The 27,654-nt window shown below is 50.6% G+C and overlaps 1 non-coding gene and 1 pseudogene across 1 annotated transcript; one reads left to right on the forward strand and one right to left on the reverse strand.

Annotated features, from left to right (window-relative positions):
* The first annotated feature begins 4,267 nt into the window (after positions 1–4,267).
* Positions 4,268–27,654, forward strand: part of LOC116480541 (putative uncharacterized protein C2orf48) — a 72,619-nt pseudogene continuing 49,232 nt past the window's right edge.
* LOC116481340 (small nucleolar RNA SNORA2/SNORA34 family) lies at positions 17,330–17,465 on the reverse strand. The gene has a single exon (XR_004251506.1). It is a non-coding gene; the product is annotated as a small nucleolar RNA SNORA2/SNORA34 family (small nucleolar RNA).

The raw sequence follows: 27,654 nt of genomic DNA on the forward strand, positions 1-27,654 counted from the left end.
ACAGGTACTCACATGCCCAAATGGAGCCTCATGCTTAGGAATGGGGTGAGTGGGAAGCAGCAGCTTCCCTTGGAGGTGGAAAACAGGGAGGTTTCAGTTTCCAGAAAGCCCTGGGGCAGCAGCTGCCTGGGTGAGGTCTTCCCTGAGCCTCTCTGAGTCTTCCCTCTCCTCTACTTCAGGGGGGCTCTAGCCTCTCTTCCAGAAGGGGTGCCAGGACGAGATGGGAGGGAATTTGGAAGGCTGGGAACAGGTCCTGCAGCTGCTCTGGCCTTCCTCTGGACTGATGTGGGTCCCAGTGTTACTGAGGGGCACTTCCAGGTCCTGTTAGTGCAGGGGCCACTGCAGCAAAGGGCTGACTTTAGGCTCCCTCTTTGTTTTGTTTTGTTTTTGAGATGGAGTCTCGCTGCAACACCCAGGCTGGAGTGCAGTGACGTGATCTTGGCTCACTGCAACCTCTGCCTCCTGGGTTCAAGTGATTTTCATGCCTCAGCCTCCTGAGCAGCTGGGATTACAGGCTCCTGCCACCACGCCTGGCTAATTTTTTTTTTTTTTTTTTTTGAGGTAGAGTTTCTCCCTTGTTGCCCAGGCTGAAGTGCAATGGCACAATCTCAGCTCACTGCAATCTCTGCCTCCCGGGTTCAAGCGATTCTCCTGCTTCAGCCTCCTGAGTAGCTGGGATTACGGGCATGTGCCACCATGCCCAGTTAATTTTGTATTTTTAGTAGAGACGGGGTTTCTGCATGTTGGTCAGGCTGGTCTTGAACTCCTGACCTCAGGTGATCCGCCTGCCTTGGCCCCCCAAAGTGCTGGGATTACAGGCATTAGCCACTGTGCCTGGCCAATTTTTGTATTTTTTGGTAGAGATCGGGTTTCACCATGTTGGTTGGGCTGGTCTCGAACTCCTGACCTCAAGTGATCTGCCCGTATCGGCCTCCCAAAGTGTTGTGATTACAGGTGTGAGCCACTGCACCTGGCTTGTCACCTCCCTTTTGAAAAATTGACTGCCCTTGGAGCCAGTTCTCACTGCTTATGAAATGGTTAGGGACATCACATCACTGCTCTCAGCGTCAGTTTCCACATTGTGAACTAGGATTTGTAATCCAGGCTCAACAGGCTTGTGAGAATTTAGATGAGTGAAGTGCCTGGCATGCTTTCATGAGAAACTTTTTCACGTGCCATTCAGTTTGCGCATCTAAAGGGTATGGCTCTTGGCTGGGTGTGGTGGCTCACACCCGCAATCCCAACATTTTGGGAGGCCAAGACGGGCAGATCATTTGAGGTCAGGAGTTTGAGACCAGCCCAACCAACATGGTGAAACCCCGTCTCTACTAAGAATACAAAAATTAGCCGGACATGGTGGTGGGCGCCTGTAATCCCAGCTACTTGGGAGACTGAGGCAGGAGAGTTGCTTGAGCCCGGGAGGCGGCGGTTGTAGTGAGTAGAGATTGCGCCATTGCACTCCAGCCTGGGTGACAGAGCGAGACTTTGACTCAAAAAAAATAAAGGGTACGGTTCAGTGGTCTAGTATATTCACAGGTATGGGCAGTCATCCCCACAGTTGAACATCTTGCCCACCCCAAAAAGAGCTCGTATCCCTTAGTCACTCCCTGTCTCCCGTCTGCCGCCTCAGCCCTGGGCAGCCACTGAGCTACTTTCTCTGGTTTGATCTGGCACTTCTAAAGTAGAAGTTATTATTGGCAAAGGCACTGGCTCTTATTTCTAAGAGATCATTTAGAATGCCAGGGGCAGCAGAGGATGGGTCTGCCTTGCAGAGAGAAGTTTGATTTACATTTCAGAAGGATCTTTCCTGGCATTTTAGGCCACTTGGCATTAAAAAGAGACTTGTGGGGCATTGTCTGGAAGGGGACTTTTGCCACTGTGAGCTGGTGACAAGCTGACTAGAAGTAGGGGTGTCAAAGGCTGGAATCACCACCTTGCTGGGGGCAGATGAGGGGACAGTTAGTGAATTTGGGGTCTGCTCTTTCCCATCTCTCGGTGACCCTTCCCCTCCATCACGAAAATGAGGTGCTGAGCCATCTCTATGGTCCAGGCCTTCGGTTTTGCTCTGTTCGGGGAGTTTCAGAGAGCTGGACTGTCCCAGGACCCTTGGGGATTGGAAGCAAGTCCTAGAACTTTCCGGAACACAGAGAGTAGTCTGTTGGGCCTTCTTTTGCTTCCTCAGTTCCCACCCTCCTCCTTCACTCCTTTCTAAGACTTTCCTTCCTCCACCCCTGGATCCTCCAATGTTAATGGAGCAGGGGTCAGGAAATAGCCCATGGGCTGGATCTGGTTCACCGCCTGGTTTTATACATGCCAGGAGCTAGGAATGTGTTTTAAAAATCAAAAGAATGGCTGGGCGTGGTGTCTTATGGCTGTAATCCCAGCACTTTGGGAGGCTGAGGCGGGCGGATCAAGAGGTCAGGAGATCGAGACCATCCTGGCTAACACGGAGAAACCCCGTCTCTACTAAAAATACAAAAATTAGCTGGGCGTGGTGGCCGGCAGCTGTAGTCCCAGCTACTTAGGAGGCTGAGGCAGGAGAGTGGTGTGAACCCGGGAGGCGGAGCTTGCAGTGAGCCGAGATCGCGCCACTGCACTCCAGCCTGGGCGACAGAGTGAGATTCTGTCTCTAAAAAAAAAAAAGAAAAAGAAAATCAAAAGGACATTTCGTGTTGCATGAAGATTCTATGAAATTCAAATTTCAGGGCCCATAAATAGCTTCGTTGGGGCGCAGCCACACTTGTTTATTTACGTATGGTCTGTGGCTGCCTTCACCATGGATAAGAGACTAGAATAGCTGCCGCGGTCTGTATTTTCTATCTCTGTCTTTACAGAAAATGCTTGATGAGCTCTGAGTAAGGCCTGACCTTGTTCCTGTGGGCTCCGTAGTGGACCTGATGGGAAAGTAGTGGATGGCATTGGTGGTGGCTGAGCCAGCGGGGTGCCCGCTCAGAGAGCCGGTTATTAATGGAGTGCTAACCAGTCACTCTAGATGAGAAATACGCAGATCACATTTAAACACAAGGAAAGCTGTTTACAGGAAAATGATAAAATAGCAGAATGTAAAATTATGGGTATACTGTGCTTACGTTGTCATAAAAATGTGTACGTATGGATAGAGAGGAAGGTGTCCCACGTGGAGAAATGAAAAGGTGCCTTAGGGGGCGGGTTGGGAGTAAGAGCAGTTTTTCTTTCTATTCTATTTTTCTGTTTAAATTTTCCTATAACGTTCTTATAATAAGTGTTGATGAGCACTCGCAGCCACTAGGGGAAGCAGCTACTCAGGCAGAAGGCTGTTCCGGGTCTCAGGTGGGCTTTAGGGAGAGGGACCCTGAGCTCTGGACCAGGGTTAGGAGGTGCCCCGGGCATGTGGCGGCTGGCGGCCCTCGCTCCTGTGAGCTGGAGGCTGGGGCTGCATCTTGCCCACGTTGCTGTCATGGGCGGGGCCCATGTTGTGAGTTGTGTGTCTGCTCACTATTGTGCTGTAGCCTCTGGAAGTTGCTTAGGAGCTTAGGATTTCGTGGAGAGGTGGGAGTCAGTTGCTTCTGTCCAAAGGGGTCAGCCAATGGGGGCCATTCTGAGTTCAGAAACCTCTGGCTTGGAGCCCGATGGACCCAGCCAGGCCCAGCTCTGCTGTTGACCAGTTGTGTGCTCTGGGGGCTCGGGTTAAATCTGCGGGTGGCATAACTGGCGCCTCCCATCCCATCTTCCCTCCATCTCTGCCCCCCACCCCTGTGTCTCACTCCGAGCCTCAGGGAGTTGGTGCCACCTAGGTACGCTCACTGACATGCATCTCGTGCTGTGCTAGGACGTTGTCCCCATGTTAGTGTGCCCTCTCCAGGGAGACTGCCAGCCCTCGTGGGCATGCATCTTCTGCTTCTGCATCCTCGGTCACTGCCAGCAGAGGCCTGGGCACATGGTGGTGGACAGTGGCTATTATCTGTGGTTGTGCTGGAATGGAGGAGGCCTGGTGTCTGGTCTTGGAGTCAAGAGTGCATGTGCTTAAGGGTTCCAAGATCACACAGAGGAGGGCGTGATTAGCTCTGGGAAGCGGGGAGGTAGGAAGGAGGGCAAGAGACCTCGACCTGTTCTTGGGAAGGAAAGAGAAGGTGAGGGTGGGGTGCTGTTCCAAGCACGGGAAACAGAGCACCAGGCAGTGGCCATGGCCCTGGGGCCGGGGCTGGGAGGCGGTTGCTCCAGCATGCAGTCACTGAGCCCTCCTGTATGCACTGCTGCAGGTTCTGGGAGACCGTGAAGTGCAAAGCAGATGGAGTCCAGGCCCTCGAGGAGACAGCACGCCAGTGAGGGAGACGGGGACCAATCATCCACCCAGTGTGCGGTAAGTCAGACGGTGACAAGCTCTGAAGACAAGGAAAGCAGGGAGGAAGGGGCGGGCTATGCCCCTGTGCTCTTTCATGTGGGGAGACAGAGGGAGCCAGAGGATGTGGGGATCGACCACGTGGTTAGGGGAGGAAAGCATGTTGCAGGCGGAGGGTGGGCAAGCACGTGTGTGAGTGGTCAGAGCAGAGTGAGGGGTGGGAGATGGGGCCGGGTCAGTGGGTTGGGGTGTGTACATGGCAGGTCTGTAGACCCAGGTGAAGAGTCTGGATTTCATTTCTAAGGGGATGAGAAGCTCGGGAAGGTCTGACCAGCCTTACGTCTTGAGAGGGAAACCCCTGCCTCTGCGTGTCAGGTGTTACTCGGGGTGCGCCAGTGGAAGCAGGAGGCAGTCGCAGCTTTCAGGTGAGAAATGATGGCCACTCGCACGGTGGGGGAAGAGGGGCCACCGTGGAGGTGGCTTGCGGGGTCTGTCACCTGCTGTTCCCTAGCTCAGTGAACAGGGCCCCCACGCACCCCTGCCAGGTCAGAAATCCAGGTACTGCCAGCCTCTGCCATTCTATGTGTGGCCAGGCGGGGGAGCCTTTGCCCTCCCATGTCCCTGGCCCCATGCCCCAGACAGCAGGGTCCTGTGATCCCCCTCCCATTCCAGTGTGCAGCATAGCTATATCCCTCCGGGGCTCAGGCCCCAACCATGGCCAGACCCACAGCCCCACCTTCACCCTCCCCCAGTCCATTGCACACATAGCCTCTGGAATGTGTGGGCAGTACCTTAGACGATGTGGCTGTGTTGCATGAGCCCCTCCCCTCACCGCAGCTCTCGGCCCTGCCTGAGCCCAGGTGCCCTCAGGCTCCCCCCCGCTCACCTCTGCCTTGAACCTTCCTGAGTCTGAGCTTCTTTGTTTTGTTTTGTTTTGTTTTGAGACAGAGTCTCACTCTGTCACCCAGGCTGGAGCGCAGTGGCGCGATCTCGACTCACTGCAAGCTCTGCCTCCCAGGCTCATGCCATTCTCCTGCCTCAGCCTCCCGAGTAGCTGGGACTACAGGCACCCACCACCTCGCCTGGCTAATTTTTTGTATTTTTAGTAGAGACGGGGTTTCACCGTGTTAGCCAGGATGGTCTCGATCTCCTGACCTCGTGATCCGCCCGCCTTGGCCTCCCAAAGTGCTGGGATTACAGGCGTGAGCCACCATGCCTGGCCCGAGCCTGAGCTTCTTAAACACCACATCCTCTAGCTTCCTGTCTTCACACAGGCTGTTCCCTTAGCCTGGACTTTGTCCCCACCCACCTGCTCCTGATCCTTCAGGTCTCAACTTAGAGGTCACTTTCCCTAGGAACCTCCTCAGACCCAGTGAGGCCAGATTAGGGGCCTCCTCAGAGCCCTCACGGCCCCAAGTGTTTACCACTTCGCTTTTTCATACTATCCAAAGTGTATAGAATCGTACACTTTTCTGATGCCTTGTTCTAGCTGTGAGTGCCCTGAGGGCAGGGATGGGGTCCGTGTTCCCCGGTATGCTCAGCCAGCACCTGGCCGGGCACTCTCAGTGTTGTTGAATGAATGAGCGAGTGAGTGACCTGCAGGGGAAGCTGCTGTGTCTGACAGGGTAACGTGCAGTTGTACTGGGGGGGCTTGGTTGAGATCATGACTGGAGCCCCTGGCCACCAGAGTGGGGGTCATCAGTGGGGCTCGCTACCTCTGCACACTTTTTACTTTTTTTTTTTTTTTGAGACGGAGTCTCGCTTTGTCGCCAGGCGGTGCAGTGGCACGATCTTGGCTCACTGCAACCTCTGCCTCCTGGGTTCAAGCAATTCTCCTGCCTCAGCCTCTTGACTAGCTGGGACTACAGGCGTGCACCACCATGTCCAGCTAATTTTTGTATTTTTAGTAGAGATGGGGTTTCACCATGTTGGCCAGGATGGTCTCGATTTCTTGACCTTGTGATCCGCCTGCCTCGGACTCCCAAAGTGCTGGGATTACAGGCGTGAGCCACCGTACCCAGCCCCTCTGCCCACTTTCTTCCCCTTCTTCCTCCTCTCCCGTCTCCACCAAGTCTGTCTCTGGAGTGGCTGTGGATGCTGACAGAATGCATGTCTGCTCTGCCGTCATTGTTCACGCACAGCACCTGTTGGGGACTCTACTGTAACCCAGAGGGGTGGCGGAAGGATGGAGCTTCAGGCCTTGAGGGCCAGGAAATGAACGTGAAAGACTGAATCCTCAGGGGACCCCAGCTCGGGCCGGGTCTGGGGCTCTGTTCTGAGGACTGGGAGTGGGAGGAGGTGGCAGCAGGAGACGGAGTCTGAGGCATCTCCTCACACTCTTCCAAGGTCAGAGACGAGGTCTCAGATCTGCTTGCTAATGCATGATTTATTTCTTTTTCAATTTCTTTTGGAACCTGTGCTGTGCAGATGTTCGCATGATGTGGTGGGGAAGTGAGTTTTATAAAACCCTTGGCAGAGTACCATTCGGCATCCCTGTGGTTCTAGAGATTTCTGGGGCCTCGGGCCTGTAGCACCAGCTGCAGACAGCTGCCTGCCTTCTTACAGCACTCAGCTTTTGGGTCCAGCAGCTTTCTTGATCCCGAACACGTGTGACCTCACGATTCTGGCCCTTCCATGATCCCCAACAAACTGTTCCTGTGTGTAGGTGGAATTCCTATTTTTAATAGCCAAGTTGTTGAGAAACTGTAGGGCTTCTACTTCCTTTTGAACGGAAGGGCTCCAGAGATATTTATATCTTTGCTTCTGTAGAATCTAGGAGGCCGTCTTCACCCAGGGAGGGTCAGCATGTGGAGAGGGTCACCTGGGAGAGGCCCCGGTGTCAGCCTGCACTTGCCTTCAGTAAATGGTATGACACTGAGCACGAAGGAGCTCAGCCAGCCCCTCTAGGGAAGTCCTAGCTGCCCACTGGGGGAAGAGCGGGGAGGCATGAAAACAATGACCCCACCAGCTGGCGGGGGTGACCCTGTTATGCAAAGTGTGCACCATCTAGCAAGAGCACCGGGCCGGGAGCCCCCAAGACTGCTGGGGAATCAGGGAGACACCAAAGAGGAGGTGGCCTTTCCCTTGAAGGGTGAAGGATCGGTAGGAGTCTGTGGGAGAGTGGAAGCTGCGGGAGGGGAAGGAGGGAGGGAAGGAGGCCTGGAGAGAGGAGGGAGGCTCTTGCATTCCAGGCGGGTATGGGAGCTCCTGGCAGAGTTTGCAGTACCCAGTGGCTCAGTGTGGTTGGAGTTGGCTGTGGGCCAGGTGGGTGGGTAGACAGGGGCCAGGTCTGGAGGGGTTTTTAGTGCTGTGCTGAGGGGTCTGAAGTCCATCCCGACAGTTGTAACTGGGGAGTGGCACGGTGGTGGGTTACAGCCACGTCATTCAAACTTTCTCAAATTCCCGTACATAGAGACCTAGTGTGCACACTCGCAGCCCAGGCTTGTGAGCTGCAGTCGCCCTTGCCATGTGCAGCTCGTTCTGGCGTGTTCTGTTCTGCTTCTATTCTGGCTCATTTGTTCTTTGAACAATGCTGTTTGCAGTCTTCTACATTGGCTTCCTGGCTCCCTGAATGTTTTTGATCTGCAGTTAGAACAACACTGGATTGGCAAGAGGGAGACTGAGGCGGGAACCCAGGCAGAGGCTGCTGTGAGTCCAGCTAGGATGAGACGCGAGTGCCAGGCAGTGGGCCTGGGGCAGACCCCAGGGACTCCACAGTGAAGACCCCACCTCAGTGGTCCTGGGCCCCAGGCCTCAAGAGACTTGGGGCAGCTCCCGAAGCAGCAAGAGGGGTCCTGTCATTGTGAGGCGTGTTGAGGATCCAGAAGCTGTGGTTTCATAACTCAGTCACTGTGTGGTGTCTGAAAGCCATTTCATTAAATGTCACATGGAATCAAAATAGAAATTACATCTCTGGGACAAAGCCCATTGAGCCAGGAGCCAGGGATTCTGAATTGGAACCCGAATAGCCTCCAAAGCTGGGACTGTGGATCCAAGGCTGCCCCCACCCCCTGGGTCTCGCTCACATCTGAACTCCCCAGAGGGGGCAGGTGGTCCTGGAGCCTAGCCTACTTGCTGAGAGTCAGAGGTGGCTGTAAGGGAACCATGACAGCCCTCCTTCTCACACTCATCCTGGGCACCCTGCACCAGCAGAAGGGTTTACGTGGACAATCACCCATCCCTGGCCCCTTCTGGGAGGAAAGCATATCTTACAGATGGCGACCTTGAGGATCAGGGAGGTTAAGGTGCCAGCCTGAGATCACACAGCCAGTGAGAGGCAGAGACAGGGCTTAAACTCCGAACGATGGCTCCAGAGCCCCCTCTCTTTTCCATGCCCTGGGCTGCCTCTTTCCCCAGTGCACCTTGCTTTTTGGAACCAGATGACCAACGTGGAGAGACATGAACTGATTCAATCAGAGTGTATGGGGAAGGGACTTAGAGACCCTGGCATTTTTAAAGCTCCCTCGTAATTCTCACGTGCAGCTAGGGTGGGGCGCCTCTGCTCTGGGGAATAGGGAAGGGGTGTAAGTGGCCCTGTGTCTGCCCTCCGTCCCCACCTGCCACCTGCTGGTCCATCCATTCAGCTGTTGCATGGACTGGTTGCCTTCTGGGGGCTGCTAGCCCCCTCGCACTGGGCGACGCTATGTCCCCTCTGCCCCTCCCCCCAGCATATGCTCCTCGCTCTGCCCTTGCTGCAGGTGGGCCATGCTTGGAGGGGCGCAGGAGAGCTGAGATGGGTTGGGGATGGATCAGGCCTTGAGGGAGTGCCTGGTAAGCCCCGGGAAGGGTAGGGAGGAGGAGAAGGGAGAGGAGAGGGCAGTGCAAGGGCAGCGACCCCCAGCCTTGCCCCTGTTTTGAGCATGGGGAAAGCGTACACAGGTAGTAAGGAAATGCCTGCATTTGGGTGCGTGTTCATTTCTAATCAATTTTCACTTTTTGTGTATTCTTTCTATCTACTTTTTAAGGTTTGTTTCTTTTCTAACTTCCTGTTTTAGATGTATACTTTAGTTTCTTTATTTTTATTTATTTTTTTGAGATGAAGTCTCGCTCTGTCGACAGGCTGGAGTGCAGTGGCGTGATCTCGGCTCACTGCAGCCTCTGCCTCCCGGGTTCAAGCGATTCTGCTGCCTCAGCCTCCGGAGTAGCTGGGACTATAGGCGTGTACTACCACGCCCAGCTAATTTTTGGCCAGGATGGTCTTGATCTCTTGACCTCGTGATCCGCCCGCCTCGGCCTCCCAAAGTGCTGGGATTACAGGCGTGAGCCACTGGGCCCGGCTTAGTTTCTTTATTTAAAGATAAAGGTTTTTTTTGTTTTTGTTTTGTTTTTGAGACAGAATCTCACTCTGTTGCCCAAGCAGGAGTGCAGTGGCACAGTTGTAGCTCACTGCAACCTCAACCTCCTGGGCTCAAGTGATCCTCCCACCTCATCTGAGTAGCAGGGACTACAGGCGTGCACTACCACACCCAGCTAATTTTTGTATTTTTTTTGTAGAGACGGGGTTTCGCCCTGTTGCCCAGGCAACAAGCAAATCTGCCCACCTCAGCCTTCCAAAGTGCTGGGATTACAGGCATGAGCCACCACGCCCGGCTAGAGATACCTTTCTCAAACTCCTGGGCTTAAGCCATCCACCCACCTTGGCCTTCCAAAGTGTTGAGACTACAGGTGTGAGCCTTTGCACTCGCCTTGAATTCCTTTTTCAACAGTATGTTTCCTACTAAAAACACTTATGAAAAGTGTGTATTTTCTCTTACCCCTTCTCCTTTTTTGCTATCTAATTTTAGATTATATTTCTTAGTGTTTGTCTTTAAAATGTACTTATACCTCTATGCTATCTTTTTCTTATTTTTGCCCTCTCCCCCATAAGAAATATAAAGAAATCAGAGACTTAGACCGGGTGTGGTGGTTCCCGCCTATAATCCTAGCACTTTGGGAGGCTGAGGCGGGTGGATCACTTGAGGTCAGGAGTTTGAGATCAGCCTGGCCAACATGGTGAAACCCTGTCTCTACGAAAAATACAAAGTTAGCCAGGCGTGGTGGCAGGCACCTGTAATCCCAGCTACTCCAGAGGCTGAGGCAGGAGAATCACTTGAACCTGGGAAGTGGAGGTTGCCGTGAGCCAAGATCATGCCACTGCACTCCAGCCTGGGCAACAAAGTGAGACTCTGACTCAAAAAAAAAAAAAAAAAAAAGAAAAGAAATCAGATACTAACAATTCGCTCCTTCTTTCTTTTCTTCCCAATTTTTGTTTAATGTATCATTTCTAAATTCAGGGTTTATATTTATATATGTCCTTAATCCTCACTCACGTTGGCCCTACAGGTAGATTCACTGCCCACTGTCAGTTCTCTTGCTGAAGTTTTCCTATTTTTCTCTTGATTTGCTGAAATTGCTTCTCCAGTAGTTTAATCAAAAGGGACTAAATGAAAAAAAATTATTGAGTTATTGCAAGTTCAAAAAGGTTTCTAGTCTTTGTGTTTGATTGACAGCTTTCCAGGATATAAAATTCTTAGGCCACACTTCTTTCCTTGAGAACTTTGCAGATGTCACTTCTGTCTCTAGAGTTAAATGCCATTGTGGGAAAGTCTGAGTCTAACTTCTATTTTGTTACCCTTTATGAATTGATGTTTTCACTTGACTGTCCAAAGTCTTTTCTATTTAGCTGTTTCCCCCTTTCTTTTATATTTTAAGTCTAGTTACTTTGATAGAAATTACGTTGTTATTGACAGATTTTTGTCATTTTCCCCAAGACATGGTGTGCCCTTTCAGTTTGTAGATTTATCTTCTTTTATTTCAGGAAAATTTTCTTGAATGATATCTTTAAATATTTATGTTCCCTTATTTGAGTTTTCTATTCTGGGATATATGATGGGTCCTTTGTAGATCTTCCAAATCTGTAATTTTCTCTGTAATCTCTTTACACCGTTCATTTTCATTTCCTTTTGCTCACTTTCCTCAGTCTTATTCTCAGTGTCTTGATTGTGTTTTGAGCAATATTTGATGCTCCTCTGCGCAGCTTTCCATTTTGTCATGACTTTGAAGATGTGATGTTTTTCCTTCTTTCTCCAGTTCTGTCAGCTCCAGTTTCATGTTCCCCTGAGCTCTCATATCTGCTTTGTGTGCTTGCTTTCTGGAGATGATTGCTGTATTAATTTTTTTTTTTTTTGAGATGGAGTCTTACTCTGTTGCTCAGGCTGGAATGCAGTGGTGGGATCTCAGCTCACTTCAACCTCTGCCTCCTGGGATCAAGTGATTCTCCTGCCTCAGCCTCCCAAGTAGCTGGAATTACAGGCTTGCGCCACCATGCCTGGCTAATTTTGGTATTTTTAGTAGAGATGGTGTTTTGCTATGTTGGCTAGGCTAGTCTCGAACTCCTGACCTCAGGTGATCTGCCCGCCTCAGCCTCCCAAAATGCTGGGATTACAGGTGTGAGCCACTGCGCCCGGCCCTGCTTTATTAATTTTTGTTGTTGTTTAATTTGCAGCGAAAAGTTTGCTGGCAATTTTCATCTGTTCTATGACAACGTTTTTACTAGTGAGTTTTCACTTGCCACTTGTTTTTCCTGTTCCTTTTCTCGTTTTCATTTTTTAATTCTTGCAGTGTCTTCCTGTAGATGCTGCGCTGTTTGCTTTTTTATTTCTCATCTTTGGGCAAGGTAAGTTTTTCTTCAACCATCTATTTGCCAGAGGTTTGTGTGGGAGAAGAAGCGAGGACTACACCCAGTGCCGTGTGCAGTTGTAGGGCTGCTCATGTGCAGTCTGCTGATTCCTCTTTGTGCCTGCAAGTGTGGCTTGTCTGTGTGATTGTCTGTGTCTGATCTGCTGCTTCTGCTTCTTGGTTCCAAGCTTACCTGTGTCTCAAATGCCGCTGTCATGAGATCACAGGCCCCACTCCTGCTCATGCAGATAAGGGACATTGGTTGGTGGGCAGTGCGATCCCTTCTCACAGCTTCTTCCCAAACATCTGTGTGGTATTTCCTGCTCTGGGCAAACCTCTGACTCGTTTCTAGTTTGGGTTTCATCTCTCTTCTGTTTTCATTGGAAATGGAGTGTAGCTGGGCGCGGTGGCTCATGCCTGTAATCCCAGCACTTTCGGAGGACAAGGCGGGTGGATTGCTTGAGCCCAGGAGTTTGAGAGCAGTCTGGCCAACGTGGTGAAACCCCATCTCTACTAAAAACACAAAAATTAGCTGGGCGTGGTGGTGCAAGCCTGTAATCCCAGCACTTTGGGAGGTCGAGGCGGGTGGATCACGAGGTCAGGAGATTGAGACCATCCTGGCTGACACGGTGAAACCCCGTCTCTACTAAAAATACAAAAAATTAGCCAGGCGTAGTGGCAGGTGCCTGTAATCCCAGCTACTGAGGAGGCTGAGGCAGGAGAATCGCTTGAATCTGGGAGATGGAAGTTGCAGTGAGCCAAGATCGCGCCACTGTACTCCAGCCTGGCGACAGAGCGAGACTCTGCCTCAAAAAAAAAAAAAAAAGATGGCATTTGCATCCTGTTTCTCTTTCTCCTTGTTACTGTGGGATGATTTCTTTTCTTTTTTCTTTTTTTGGCTTTATTGGTATATAACTGGCATACAATAAACTGCGCCTATTGAATGTGTTATTAGTAAGTTCTGACATGTGTATACACCCATGCAACTGTCACAGCCATCAGCCACTAGACAACCTGTCACCCTCCACAGCTTCCTTGTGCTGGTTCTTACCTCCACTCCCATTTTCAGACAAACTCTGACCTGCTTTCCATCGCTAGAGTTTACATTTTCTAGAATTTTATGTAAATAGAATCCTACAGTATGTTTTTTTTTTTTAATGTGGTTTCTCTCACTTAGCATAATTTTTTTTTTCTTTTGAGAAAGAGTTTTGCTGTTGTTGCCTAGGCTAGAGTGCAATGGCGCGATCTTGGCTCACTGCAACTTCCGCCTCCTGGGTTTAAGCGATTCTCCTGCCTCAGCCTCCCGAGTAGCTGGGATTACAGGTGCCCGCTACCACGCCCGACTAATTTTATGTATTTTTAGTAGAGATGGGGTTTCACCATGTTGGCCAGGCTGGTCTCAAACCCCTGACCTCAGGTGATCCACCCGCCTTGGCCTCCCAAAGTGCTGGGATTACAGGCATGAGCCACCGCGCCTGGCCTAGCATAATTATTTTGAAGTCCCTCAGTTGTATATAACAGTGGTTCATTCCTTCTTATTGCTGTGTTGCATTTCATTGTATGGCTATGCCATATTTATTCATCCATTCACCTGGTGATGGACATTGGGGCTGTTTCCAGCTTTTGGCTATGATGAATCAAGTTGCTGCCAGTCTCCATGTAGTTTTTTTTTTTTTTTTTTTAAGACAGAGTCTTGCTCTGTCGCCCAGGCTGGAGTGCAGTGGTGCGATCTTGGCTCACTACAACTTCTGCCTCCTGGGTTCAAGTGATTCTCCTGCGTCAGCCTCCCAAGTAGCTGGGACTACAGGTGCCCACCACCATGCCCAGCTAATTTTTTTTGTATTTGTAGTAGAGATGGGGTTTCACTATGTTGGCCAGGCTGGTCTTGAACTCCTGACCTCGTAATCTGCTTGCCTCGGCCTCCAAAAGTGCTGGGATCACAGGTGTGAGCCACCACACCTGGCCACATTCCTGTTGAGGAGATGCATAGGAGCAGAATGACTGGGTCATATAGTAGGTTTCACTTTTTAAGAAGTGACCAAACTGCTCTTCAAAGTGACCATACCGCTTTACATGCCTCTGAGCACATGAGAGCAACACAAGAGTCCCAGTTGCTTCACACCCTTGCCAACACTTGGCATGGCCAATCTTTTACATTTTAGCCCTCTGAGTGGGTGTCTAGTGTATATCCTTGTGGTTTTCATGTACATTTCACCAATAACAAATGGCATGAGCCTTTTTAAATGTACTTATTTTTTATATGTACACCATCTTTGGTGAATTGTTCAAATCCTTTGCCCATTTAAAAATATCAAGTTGTATTATATATTAGGTTTAACAGCTCTTTATTCTAGTTACACGTCTTTTATTAGATATATGACTTATAAATATTTTTTCCAGTCTGTGCCCCTCTTTTTCATTTTATTCAGTGTCTTTTGAAAAGTAAAAGGCTTTTAATTTTGGTGAAGTCCAATTTACTGTTGCTTTTTTTTCTTCTATAGTTTATGTTTTCTGTGTACTATTTTTTTTTTTTTTAATTTTTTATTTTTTGAGACGGAGTCTCGCTCTATCACCCAGGCCAGAGTGCAGTGGTGTGATCTTGGCTCATTGTGGCTTTGGCCTCCCGGGCTCAAGCAGTTCTCCTGCCTCAGCCTCCCAAGTAGCTGGGATTACAGGCGCCCACAAACACGCGTGGTTAAGTTTTGCATTTTTAGTAGAGACGCGGTTTCACTATGTTGGCCAGGCTGGTCCCGAATTCTTTACCTCAGGTGATTCGCCTGCCTGGGCCTCCCAAAGTGCTGGGATTATAGGCAAGAGCCACCATGCCTGGCCCCTGTGTACTATTCTTAAGAAATCTTTCCCTGTGGTGAAAAGGGAACTCCTGGACATGGTTAGTGGGGGTGTCAATTGGTACAGCCATTATGGAAAGCAGTATGGAGGTTTCTAAATAAATAAAAAATAGAACTACCATATGACTGACCAAAGGAAATTATATCACCACCTTGTAAAGATAGCTGCACTCCTGTGTTAATTGCAACATTATTCACATTAGCCATGATATGGAAACAACCTAGGTATTGATGAATGAAGGGATCAAAGGGCTGGGTGCAGTGGCTCACGCCTGTAATCCCAGCACTTTGGGAGGCGGAAGTGGGTGAATCACTTGAGGTCAGGAGTTTGAGACCAGCCTAGCCAACATGGTGAAATCCTGTCTCTACTGAAAATACAAAAATTAGCTGGGTATGCTGGTACGCACCTGTGGTCCCAGCCACTTGGGAGGCTGAGGAAGGAGAATCACTTGAACCTAGGAGGCGGAGGTTGCAGTGAGCCAAGATCGTGCCACTGCACTCCAGCATGGGTGACAGAGTGAGGCCCTGTCTCCAAAAAAAGATCTTTTTCGACTCTACGATACAAAGATGTTTTCTTCTAGGTACTTCGTAGTTTTTACATTTAGGTCTATGCACCCTTGTTAGTTAATTTTTGTGTATAGTATGAAGTTGGAGATTGGGGTTTATTTTTCTGTTTTCTTTGAGCCGGTTTCTGGGAGGAGAGGGAGGACCCACCAGCTCCTCTGCTGTGTCAAGCTATTATACAAGGCCCCATGGGCTGAGGTTTCTATTTTTTTCTTTTCTAGGAAAAAAATAGGAAAAGCCATCAGCAATACCAAGGGAAACAGTAAGCTAAGATTGGCACAGTTCTCAGCAAGCCTCACAGCGATTCTCTGCTCCCTCCCTCACCCCTTGCCTACCTTTAATCCAAAAATGATTTTACTAGAATGTCCAACAAATAAGACAAGACCCAAAAGCACTGAGAACTTTTTCTTGCTGCCAAGTATAAGACACAGACTGGTATAGTGGCTTAAAAAAGCAAATTCCCAGGAAAATTTAGAGAGATGGAAAATAGGACAGTAGAATAGCAGGGACTGGGGAGGGGAGAAGGGAGAGGTGCTGTTGAACAGGTAGAGTTTCTGTTTGGGCTGATGGAAGAGTTCTGGAAAAGAAAGTGTCGATGATTGCACAACATCGTGAATATTCGTAATACCGTTGAATGGCACACTTAAAAATGGTTAAAACGGTACATTGGGTTAGCTATGTTTTACCACAATTAAAGAGTATTTTTAAAAAAGCATATTCCCTCTGGGGTTAGTTAGCTGTAGTCAACATCTAAGTTCCCCAGTGATTAACTGAAGTATGGACCATCAGCATAAATGTGAATTAAAATTAAATATTGCCAGGCAGGCTGGGCGCGGTGGCTCACGCCTGTAATCCCAGCACTTTGGGAGGCCTAGGCAGGCAGATCGCTTGAGGTCAGGAGTTCTAGACCAGCCTGGCCAACATAGCGAGGCCTCACCTCTACTAAAAAAAATACAAAAATTAGCTGGGTGTGGTGGCGCACACCTGTACTCCCAGCTACTTGGGAGGCTGAGGCAGGAGAATCGCTTGAACCTGGTGGGTGGTTGGGTGGGGGGTGGGCATGCAGAGTTTGCAGTAAGCCAAGATGACATCATTGCACTCCAACCTGGGTGACAGAGCGAGACTCCATCTCAAAAAAAAAAAAAAAAAAAAAATTACCAGGCAGTATAAGGTTGCTTGGTTAATATCCTAACAGTCACAAAGCAAGCAAGTGATCTTGAGGGGGAGAAAGGGAGGAGGTGGGAAGAAAGGAGGAGGACCAAGTTCCTCTGAGTGGCTAATAAATATTATTATTAGTATTATTATTTTTTTTTTTTGGGACAGAGTCTCGCTCTGTCGCCCAGGCTGGAGTGCAGTGGCGCTCCCCCGTTCAGTTCCCCTTCCCCAGCCTCTCCGAGAACTGGGATACAGGGCCGCCACCAGCCCGGCTAATTTTTTGTTTTTAATAGAGAGGGTTTCACCTTGGTCGACTCTGACCTCATGATCCGCCGCCTTGGCCTCCCAAAGCGGGATTATAAATGACCACCGGCCTGGCCTTAAAAAATTTTTTTTTAAGTTTCATTCCACAGATAATCTGATTCTTTTTTTTTTTTTTTTTTTTTTTTTTTTTTTTTTTGAGACTGATTTCATTCTTGTTGCCCAGGATAGGCTTACTGCAACCTCTGCCTCCCGGGTTCAAGTGATTCTCCTGCCTCAGCCTTCCCAAGTAGCTGGGATTACAGGCATGCGCCACCATGCCTGGCTAATTTTGTATTTTTAGTAGAGACGGGGTTTCTCCATGTTGGCCAGGCTGGTCTCGAACTCCCGACCTCAGGTGATCCGCCTGCCTCAGCCTCCCAAAGTGCTGGGATTACAGGCGTGAGTCCGGCCTGTAAGTTCATGATTCTTAAGCCTAACATAGTTAAATTGCTCTGTAAAAAAAACAATGGCTTTATATTCAAGGCCATGTTGCTTCCAACTGAATTGGCCACTCACACTGGGATACTGAGCAGCGAACAGGCCCACAAGGAAGACGTCACTCTTGGATCCTGTTTGAAACCAACAGCTACAGCAAAACACTAGTCTTGATTCAGGGCCTAATAGGGTTTCTTTGATTAGCAAGTTTACATTCATGGAGTCTTGTGAAAATGGTTAGATAAATTGCAGAGACATAAATAAGTGTATATCCGAGTATTATTGTTAATTTCCACCTGGCTACATGAGGCTCCCTCCTCTGGGTTTTCTCTCTGTGCCCTTTTGCTGTGGACAGAAGGTACCCTGCTCATTCATCCATCCAGCCAGGGAGCAGCCTGGAGGGAGGAGTGGAGGGGATGTGGGCCTGGAATTAGACCGAGCTGGGTGTGTCCCTAGCTCAGGCCGCACTGCCAGGCCCTGGTTTCATTACTATGAAATGAGGGGTGGGCTGGGTATCTGGCCTCCCACTCCCTATTATTGAGGGGTTCTGGGGCTCTCCTCCACCCTCTGCTTCCTTCCCCTCTTCTGTTCCAGTCCAGAATGCCTCCTTTCTGCCTAAACGCCTCTGATCTTCATTTGATCAGCAGCAGCTGCAGACCCATGAGCCACTGGGCCTGACCTGGGAGACACTGGCCCTCCACTTCCAGTGCTCTCCAGCTGGGATTTCCTCCAGAACAGTGGCAAAGAGTTCGCCCAGAGCTGCATCCCCTCACTGGGAAGTGACTCTGAGTCAGGGTTACCTGGCTCCACTGTGCCCCTAGCGAGGTGAAATTGTACCGTCAAATTCGCACAATGACATTGGTTCTCCGTTAAGGATAAGGAGGCTACTGCCCAAGGAGCTTGTGCACCGCAGGCAGAGCCACTCAGGTCATCTTCCAGAGCGGGATATCTGACTCCAGAGCCCTCCAGCCCACACTGCTCTCCTAAGGACTGGGTTTCTCTGGCCTGAGTCTGCCTGAGTCTACAGGAAGAGCCCTGCTGACACCCCAGTAAGCCCCTCTAGACCTTGGAGCTCTAACTGCTCTCAGAGCTCACTTTTCAGTTAGCCTGTAAGGCAGGGGTGTCCAGTCTTTTGGCTTCCCTTGGCCACATTGGAAGGAGAAGCATTGGCTTGTGCCACACATAAAATACACTAAAACTAATGACAGCTAATGAGCTAAAAACAATTAAAAATCACAAACTCATAATGTTTTAAGAAAGTTTATAAATTTGTGTTGGGCCATATTCAAAGCCGTTCTGGGCTACGGGTTGGACAAGCTTGCTATAATGGATCAGAGATATGTACAGTCTTAAAGAAGAAACAGCTGCCAGGCCTGTAAGACCTATCAGGGTACTCACTGAATGCTGTGAGCAGAGAAAGGGGCAGTCCTGGGCAGTGGGGTCCTCTGTGGGGGTCCAGCTGTGTCTCCAGTTGTCTGGGGAGCTGGGAACAGCACACCAGGGTCTTTGCCTCCTGGGAAAGTTCTCACAGAACAGAGGTGCGAAAGCTAGGTCGTGTTCATTATTCCTTCATTCCCTATTTATTGAGCTTTGACAACGTGAGGGACTGCTTGATTGATTGACTGCTTGGTTGGGACAGGGTCTCCGTCACCTAGGCTGGAATGCAGTGGTGCAACCTCAGCTCATTGTAACTTCCGCCTCCTGGACTCAAGCCATCCTCCTACCTCAGCCTCCTGAGTAGCTGGGATTACAGGCCCACGCCACCACACCTGGCTACTTTTTGTATTTTTTGGTAGAGACAGGGTTTCACTATGCTGCCAGGCTGGTCTTGAACAACCAAGCTCAAGTGATCCTTCTGCTTCCCCTTGGCCTCCCAAAGTGATGGGATTATAGGCTTCAGCCACAGTGCCCAGCCAGAGGAACGTTTCAGATGCTGGAATCAATGGTAACGTGTTGGAGGAAGGGAGTTTCTGAGCTCAGCCCATTTCTTATACTTGGATCTTCCCAAAGTTTCAGTGCCAGGGGCTTCAATGGAAGAGAAGTGAAAAGGGAATGGGCCATGTCCCTTGGCAGCAGGGACAAGGGATGTAGCCTGAGCTTTAGCAGCATGATGGGTCAGGATGGGCCACACCATTGCAGGGAGCGGAAGAAGAGACCCACGTGGGGGCTAGGTGACAGCACTGTGCCTGGCACCTTGGGACACCCAGGGGCTTTATGACTGCCCAGAAAGAGGCCTGGGGTGGCAGATGAAGGGAGGACTGCATCTCTGGGAGAAAGTAGTCCAGTGCTTGTCACAGCTCAGTTGCTCGTTATTAATGAAAAAAATGGCTCCTGGTTTATACATCAGCCATGTAAACTTGGCTAATGTGAGTCTTCCTTGCAAGCTACTATGTGTGCTGGTTCTGGCATGGCAGTGAGGTTTCTGAGTTGGGTCAGCTGAAAGGTAAATGCTACCTGGGAGGCCTCTTGGAGGACAGTCAGCTGGCTTCAGCCATCAGTAGCTCAGTAAGCAAAAGGTCATGTTCAGTTCAAGTGCAAAGATTGTGAAGCCCAGTGGTGAAAAGCCAGATGAATTCAAGTCACCTGAGCTTTTCTCCAGCCTTTGCAGCCTGGACCAGGGCTAGGGTCATGATGTGAGCCGGTGAGAGAGAAGAAAGAAGACCTATATTACATATCCAGGCTCTCTGCCCTATGTGCCAAAACCAAGTGCTGCTAGAGCTGGTCATTCCTTCATTCCAAACTGTGCCACTTTTCCACTGCTCTTTGAGGCCTATGCTATGTGCAGGATGTTGACCTGAGCTCTCTGTGGGGCGGGGAGGTGAGCTGACCCAGTTCTTGTCCTTGAGGCCCTCGGGGTCCAGAGGGGGCTGAAATGGGGCCAGAGAACCGAGCTGCCTGTGTGGGAGGGGGGTGAGTGTTGATCCTACCTGGCTCTTACCTGTCTGCACCTGCTGTCCTTGCTGTTTTGTCTGTTCTAGGGGGCGCCTGCTGCAGGGCCAGCCTATGGCGAGGCCAGCTGTCTGTCAGCAGTCAGGTCCATGAAGCAATCTGGCCAGTGGAAGGAAAAGGGTTTTGGGGTCAGACACAAAATTTCTCTACTCTCCCACTTCTGCGCTTTCCTTTTCTGGACAAGTTGCTGAACCTCTCTGAGCCTTAGTTTTCTCATCTGTAAAATGGGTTCTGAGAAACATATCTAGTAGAGCACCTGGTGCCTGACTGCTTAATTCAGGATAACTCCTCTCCCACAAAGGGCACCCCCTCCACCCCATCTGCTTTGCTTCCCTGATGGACAACCTGATTCAGAAACCTTTTTCTACCCATGGAAAAGGTCCAGGGTAGTGAGGTCTTGGAGGCTGAGTGAAGCCAGGGAGGTGAGTACTGGAACCTTCTGTTGTTTGCCTGATCCATAACCCAGGTCAGATTACCATGAATGCAACATTACATTACACAGTTCTGGGTTACATTGTTGCTGGAAGTTTTGAGAGAATGCACAAGGAGCTAAATCAAATTAAAACAAATTTGCAATCACCGAGTTAATGACTGTGACAATACAAATAATTCACAACCAAATTAATGTGATATCAAATCTCATCATTATACTAATAACCTTTGCACAGCAATACAAAAACAACTGTTTGGGGAGGAATGACTTGTTACATGACAGAACCGAGTTTTGGGAAGCTCTCAGGCTGGGCACAGTAGCTCACGCCTGTAATCCGAGCACTTTGGGAGGCCAAGGCAGGAGAATTGCTTGTATGCAGGAGTTCGAGACCCATCTGGGCAACATAATGAGACCTAGTCTCTACAAAAAAATTAAAAATTAGCCAGGCATGGTGACTCATGTCTGTAGTCCCAGCTACTGGGGAGGCTGAGATGGGAGGATCACTTGAGCTTGGGAGGTTGAAGCTAAAGTAGCCATGATTGTGTCATGACGCTCAGCTTGGGTGACAGAGTGAGACCTTGTCTCAAAAAAGAGGCCAGGCATGATGTCCCACACCTGTAATCCCTTTGGAAGGCCAAGTACTTTGGAATCTAAGCAGTTTGGAAGGCCAAGGTGGGAGGATCACTTGAGCCCAGGAGTTGAGACCAGCCTGGGTAACCTATTGAGACTCCATCTCCAAAAGAAAAAAAGTAAGTCTCAGGGCTGGGCATGGTGGCTCACACCTGTAATCCCAACAGTTTGGGGCAGATCACAAGGTCAGGAGTTCGAGACCAGCCTAGCTAACATGGTGAAACCCCATCTCTACTTAAAAAATACAAAAATTAGCCGGGTGTGGTGGTGTGCATCTGTAAACCCAGCTACTCGGGAGGCTGAGGTGGGAGAATTGCTTGAATCCAGGAGGCGGAGGTCTTGTTCTTCTTCCTTGTCTCCCTCCCCTCTGCAGCCGGCTACAGTCTGGCCCTTATCCATTCTTTGTCCCCAAAATGCTTTTATCAAGTAACTTTTGTGTTGCCAGACCCAAAAGTGGGTCCTCAGGGCCTCATCTTGCATGACTCTCAGCAGCACATGCTCCTGGAAACTTCCACTGGCCTCTGGGACCCACCCTTCCTTGGTTTCTGCCAGCATCACCAGCTCCCCTTCTTTGTTCCCTTTGCTGGGTCCTCTCCCCTCCCAACTTCCTGCACCCCAGAGCTCAGTACCCCCTTTTTTTTTTTGGAGATGGAATCTCGCTATGTCACTCAGGCTGGAGTGCAGTGGCATGATCTCGGCTCACTGCAACCTCTACCTCCTGGGTTCAAGCAATTCTACCTCAGCCTCCTGAGTAGCTGGGATCACAGGTGCATGCCACCACGCCTGGCAAATTTTTGTATTTTTATAGGGTAGTGACGGGGTTTCACCATGTTGGCCAGGCTGGTCTCAAACTCCTGACGTCTGGTGATCCTCCTGCCTTGGCCTCCCAAAGTACTGGAATTACAGGTGTGAGCCACCGTGCCTGGCTAATTTTTGTATTTTTTAGTAGAGATGGGGTTTCACCATGTTGGCCAGACTGGTCTTGAACTCCTGACCTCAGGTGATCTGCCTGCCTCTGCCTCCCAAAGTGCTGGGATTGCAGGAGTGAGCCACTGCACCTGGCCCTAATAGACGTTTTTTAAACTAAATTATTACACTACAGAAAAATGCACATATCATAAGAGCACAGCTCAATGCCTTTTCTCAAAGTGTATGTGCTTGTGAAGTCAGCCCCTAGATGGAGAAACAGAACATCATTAGCACCCAGGAAACCCCTCCCGGCTCCTCCCAGTCCTGACCACACTAAGGCGCCTCCATCTCCACTTCCATCCGCAGAGATGGCCGCTGCTCGGTCTGGTATTTTATGCAGACAGGATCAAGGATGGTACACATTTTGGTGCCCTTTTTTGGCTTGACTCAACATTATGTTTGTGAGACTCTGTTGCAAGTAGCTGTAATCTTACTTTTTTGTTGCTGTAGAGAGTATTCCATTGTTTGACTATACTACAGTTTGTTCATTCTACCCCGATTGGCATTTGTGCATTTCATTTTTAAAATTATGAATAATTCTATTAGAGGCAACTAATGGCTCAGTTTTGCTCCTTACTCTGCAAACCAACCCTGCCCATAGGAACTGAACTTGTGAAGGGGCAGGTGACGTATTTTAGTGAGAACCTTCCATGGCGTAACCTAGTAGAATGCCTAATGTTGGAACCTTGGGCATCACAGCTGGCCTATTTATTTTAAATAAATGAGTTCATGAATAAATGAAGGAATAAAGGAAGGAATGAGAGGAGGGGTAAGTGACTAAACGAATGCATTTCTGGGAAGAGCATTATTGGGTACTCACCTGTGTCAAACACCTCTGGTCATCTTCATAAATGCTGCCATATTTAATCCTTGCCACAACCCTTTGAGCTGGGATGGCTACCTTGATTTTTTGGATGAAAAAAATAACAAGGCTCAGAGAATCCAGGTCATTTAACTCTTCTGAGCTCTCCGTTTTCCCATGTACGAAATGGGTGTCCGTAGAGCTCAGCAGATTGTTGAGCGGATGAGGGGGTGATACACACAAAGCCGTCAGCAGTCCTGGCACAGGAAAGCGCTCACGAACTTCCTGCCCATCATTGTTCTGGTTTGTGCTCATGTAGCCTGTAAGTGGCTTGGCCAGGATTTGAACCTACAGCCTTCCATCATCCCCCTGCACAACTCCTGCCACCCCATGCTGCCTGCCTCTGGGAGATTAGGTGAGCAAAGCGGTCTTGGCCATGTCTTTCCAGCTAAGGCACTCAGTACAGAGGGTGAGGGGTCTCTGAGCCACCTCTGCTCCCTGCCCTAACTCCGGGCTGTGATGAAGCAGCTCTGTTGGATGCAGCAGCCCTGGCTCTGGCGCTCTTCCTCCCCTCACCTTCTTTACCCAGAGGATGAGGTTGGAATACAATTGCAGTGTCTGTGCTCACTAATTTCATTTTCTGTGTCTGGAGTAATAGGGGCCTTCAAACTCATTATGCTCATTTGAATTCCAATAATGAGCAGCCGAGCGTCAGACTAGCATGGGGGCTGGGGCCGTGCTCTGAGGAAGGCCTGGCTGCCCCAGCTGGGAAACGGCAGGGTGCTTCCGAGGAGTGGCCTTCTCTGCCGGGAGCTCGGGGTCAGTCAGCTGGTCAGCTATGACCAGGCAGAAGCTGACACTGACCTGACCCAACCTGGGCAGGCCTAGGAGAGCTCATCCCCAGACCTTCACCTTGGAGAACCAAGTAGTAGTGAGAACAGTGCCGCGGGGGCTGGTCCACATTATCGGTCCTTTGGACGTCTTCTTCCATAAGTGAGTCATTTATATCACACTCTTCTTGTCCAGAGGTGGAAGTCGGTTTCCAATGGGGACCAAATTGGCCCTAATTTTTATTCACCTCTGGTACTGAGAGGTGAGGTGGGGGTGGGTGACATTTTCAAAGGGGCTGTATCCCTAAATGAGATAAGACCACTCCCTCATGGGTGGAGACACCCTCAGCCCAAAGGCTGGAGTGGTTGAAGAGCTGTGAACAGTGGCCAGCAGGTGCCCCAGCTACCCAGACGATGAGCAAAGCCCCAGAGGGACTGGAGGAGGTGACGCCAGCATTTTCCCCTGACTGATTCTCGCCCTCAGCCTGGGAATGTCACGGAGTCTTCAGTTCTTCCAGAGCCCCGTCTTTTGGCTGCTGGCCTTTGCATAGTGTCCACTCCTGTGTCTAATTCTCAGGAGACTGAGGTCTGGCCTAGGCGGGTCTCTCCTCCAACTCAGTTCCATGCGCTGGATTTGACCCCTGGGCCCAGATCAGACACAGCGTCTTTCCACGAGTTCCTGAGCTCTGAGTGGTGTTTTTCAAACAGGATTTTAATAGTGCAGCAAGAAAAGAAAGGCTCCAGGATGACTTAGGTTTAGGCGTCACTGGGTTGAAATGGTTAAAGAGGCTTCCTTCCTGCAGGGCTGCTCAGAGCCTTTATTGGCCGCTGCGTTATGTGTTCACACACACAGAGATGGAGACTGGGGCTTTTCCCCAACACTCAGATCTTTGTTTCCTAGAAGCCTCTCCAGGGAGAAGAGCCCAGCGTTTCAGAAACACTGGCCCGAAGGATCCCTGGGAGCCTGCCCCCCAGTTTCTCTGTAGCCTCTCGGTTGTGCTTTCTGCTGGTGAGGGAGGTGGCTGGAGGTGGGAAGCGCCCAGGAGGCCCAGCTCTCCTTGAGGACACAGCTCTGCTCTTACCCTTTGTGCTTAGTGCATCCCCAGGGCCCTCCGGGGAAAGTCCAGCCCCCTCTCCCTGCCCCTCCAGGCCCTCTGTGATGAGTTTCTTCCTGCTCTTGTGTGATTTCCTGTGTGCTCCTACATCCCAGGCAAACCAGGGGGTTCCTGCTCTTATGGGCTGCCATCTTCTGCTCATGCCGGGCTCAGCCTAGATGCCCTTCCCCATGCCTTGCACATAGTTCGGGTTTCACCTGAGCTGCACCCCTCTCCAGGAAGCCTTCCTGATTGCCCTGTGTTAGCTTTTCATTTCACTGCTCCCCAGCATTTTGTACCAAATCCAAATGCCTTCTGAGCTGACAGCATCTCACTCCCTGATAAGATGTGGGCCCCTGGGGAGCAGTGCCAAAGTCTGGTTAATCCCAGGGTCCCCGATGCCTGCACGGAGTGGTGCTGAGTGGAGACTCCAGGAAACCCAAGAGCTTCACCTTGGGCTTGCCCATCGGGCCCTGCAGCTTTGAGCAAATTGACTGAAGGTGCCTACTGTGTGGAACCCAGCAAGGGAGCCGTGCAGGCTGGGGAGAGGAGGCTGGCATGGGCAGGGGCTCCTCCCTAGAGGCTGCTTGGATTTGAGGCGGTTCCCTCATGCCCAGCTCCTCTCCTTCCTTCCCATATTCACCATAGAGGTTTGGGTCCCCTCTCTCCTCTGCCTCTGCCCCAGGACCACCTGTGCAGACCACCCCCGCCTGCCAGACCAGTCTCAGGGCATCTGACGGCTTCCCTGCCTGCTCTGCCCACATCTCAGGCCAAATCCCTGGACGTCAGGACACTGCACCATGCAGCCCACTGTATTTTCAGTCTTTCCTGGAACCCTGCCCCTGCCAGGTGAGCTGGCTGCTCTCTTGGGAAGCCAGAACCCCCTGGCCACCTCTTTCTGCCCCGTCACCTGTGCCCCTGCAGTGCGCCCACCAGGCTTTCTGAAGTTGGCCTGGCCCTGAGACCCCCAGCCCTGCCTCTCCGTGGAATTGTTTCCTAGCTGGTCACTCTGTCCTTCCGAGCCTCCCTCTTTGGGGCTGCAGGAAGCATGATCTGGGCTACACAGCACCGAGCTCCACCCTGTCCCAGGCTGGTAGTTCCTTTTTTTTGTTTGTTTTTTGACACAGGGTCTCGCTCCGTAGCCTAGGCTGGAGTGTGCGTGATCTCAGTTCACTGCAACCTCCCAGACTCAAGCAATCCTCCCACCTCAGCCTCCCAAGTAGCTGGGACCACAGACATGCACCACCATGCCTGACTAAATGTTTATATTTTTGGTAGAGACAGGGTTTCCTCGCGTCGCCCAGGCTGGTCTTGAACTCCTGAGCTCAAGTGATCCACTTGCCTCGGCCTCTCAAAGTGCTGCAATTACAGGCATGAGCCACTGCACCTGGCCTGGTGGTTCTTTATGAGCACAGGTCCAAGACTTTGACTTCCTTATTGCAGGGCAGATATGGATGTGTATCATATCGCAGGGCAGATACGATATCGCAGGGCAGATATGTGTATGTCATGACCTCCACCACCCGCGTGCACGAGGGGCACAGCCTCCTGCAGGTGTGTCATGTGGCAACCTGGACCAGGAATCTCCCCAGGCCAGTGAGGGGCCAGCCTCATCTCCATTCTACAGATGAGAAAAATACATACACTATTTAAAAACACTTCTATCCAACACAGCCACACACACACACTCATATGCACGCTCACACACGCTCACTCATGCACTCACACATGCACACACACATTCACGTGCACGCTTTAGTTCGAGGGAAATGAACTCACAGGACTCTAATTTGCTGATGCCATGGGAAGAACAACGGGCATTCCTGTCATGTTTTTCATGGGAAGCTGATTCAGAGAGGCTAAGTGGCATCCCTAATATGACACAGCTAAGAGGCAAGGCTGAGGTTTGCACTTCCACTTCTCTGGCTTGGAAGCCCAATGAGGTGCTCAAATTAAAATTAGAAACCTTTTCCTGTTGTCCAGGCAGAAAACCAGGAGAGGGGAGAGGACAGCCACTAGGGCGAGGACCGAGCGCGGCCACTGGGCAGCCGGGGAACCGAAGCTCGCGCCTGGCTGCAGACTTCCCTCTTCAGGCCCTTCCGGCACCATCTGCTCCAGAACCCACAGCTCCCACCTGCCGCTGCAGGTGATATTAGTCATAAGCGCCGGCCCAGGAATCAGAGACGGGGATGAGTCTCAGCTCTGCCATTTCTTGGCTGTGTGACATCTGGGCCTTGATTTCTCCACATGGAGATAGAGAACCCCTTCCTTCTCTGTCCCCAGAAAAAGTGCTGGCCACACTCTCCTTGGCCTGTCACCAGCGATGCACCCACTGTTTAGTGGGAAACTATCTTCTTTCATGAGGTCAAAGCCCTTGCTTTTTTCTGGGCAGGATGACTGTGCACCGTGAGTTAGCCTTAGAGTCAGGGCCAGGAAGACATCAGCCCCCAACGCCCCCCCACCGCCCCCCACCCCCCTGCCGAGGCCTGGGGAGTCACAGCTCTTCCTGATCTTGCTGTGTGGCCTTGGGCAGGGCGTTTGCCCTCTCTGGGCCTCAGGCACTCCATCTTGACAATAAGGCCATTGCACTTGCTGTTCAGATTGGTCCACATGTGCCAGCCATCCACGACAGGGATTCTTTAGGTAGAGACAAATGGCCTGCAGGGG

Source organism: Hylobates moloch, unplaced genomic scaffold, assembly GCF_009828535.3.
Source record: "Hylobates moloch isolate HMO894 unplaced genomic scaffold, HMol_V3 SCAFFOLD_13, whole genome shotgun sequence".
Taxonomy (NCBI): Eukaryota; Metazoa; Chordata; class Mammalia; order Primates; family Hylobatidae; genus Hylobates; species Hylobates moloch.